The 1,049-nt window shown below is 40.7% G+C and overlaps 1 protein-coding gene across 1 annotated transcript in view; it reads right to left on the reverse strand.

Moving 5' to 3' along the window:
- Positions 1–1,049, reverse strand: part of DMXL2 (Dmx like 2) — a 160,660-nt gene that overhangs the window by 128,465 nt on the left and 31,146 nt on the right. The window lies entirely within an intron of this gene.

The following is a 1,049-nucleotide window of genomic DNA, read 5'->3' on the forward strand; positions in this document are numbered from 1 at the left end:
GTAGACACCAGACATGCATTTTTCCAACACAATCCCACACAGCTGTAAGAGCCACTTAAGTAGACGGGAACTCCCAAGGCAGAATTACACGCACAGGGCAAAGTTGAAACTTGAACACATCGACAGTCCTGGTGAATGCCGGGAGCACCAGGTGCCCTCTCACCCTCACCAGCAGGAGGGAGGAAGGAAATCAAGCCAAAGTGAAGGAAGGCGTCTACCAGAAAAAGGAAATTACAAGAGAAACTTATTTGCATAACAACATATAAAAAGGTTGGACAAATATAACTTTGTGACCTAGAAAACAAATTATAGCACACAGATTCCTGGAAAAGTCTCCTGCTCAACATAACTGCAATGAGCAAAACCACATTTCTCCCCATTGCCACATTTCCTGGTGTATGCTCTTCCCGTTTTGCAACTCTGTGAATTTTATGACATAAGGAATGGTGGTGGGGGCAGGGTCTTTTCTTCTTCTTCTTCTTCTTTTTCAAACCCTACTTATGATTAAACACCCAAAACAACTTAATTCTCAAACTGGAAAATCGTCATTAAAAGCAACGGAAATGTAGAATTTATATGGTGGTTATCTGTGTCCCACTAGTTCCACACTCATAAGCAATGTCGCATGCTCTATAAGAAACAGGTCTCCAATAGCCAGCTCTGGCATGTGATGACATCTAAATCCGTAACCTAAGCCTGAAGGTCCACAAGTGGCTTCAAGTGGAAGAGAAAATGGAAGAAAGCATGCCAGACAGGAAGATAAACATGATTTCTACTGGTTACTAAAACCTCCAATTACCAAAATCTTGCAACTTCTATACAAATGTTTACAACTCAAATATTTACAAATACCAAAAAAAGTTTATCAAAAGCAAAGCAAAGTTTGGACAAAGGAGATATCACTCATAGAAAGCAATAACCACTTACATGGCTACAGACATTAGACATTGGGTTGATAACTGAGAGGTCGTCAATTCAAATCCACCAGCTGCTCAATCAGAGAAAGTTGAGACTTTCTGCTCCCATTAAGATTGACAACCTTGATGGCC

Source organism: Echinops telfairi, unplaced genomic scaffold (assembly GCF_000313985.2).
Source record: "Echinops telfairi isolate 266 unplaced genomic scaffold, ASM31398v2 ScPeMD7_8;HRSCAF=38, whole genome shotgun sequence".
Classification (NCBI taxonomy): domain Eukaryota; kingdom Metazoa; phylum Chordata; class Mammalia; order Afrosoricida; family Tenrecidae; genus Echinops; species Echinops telfairi.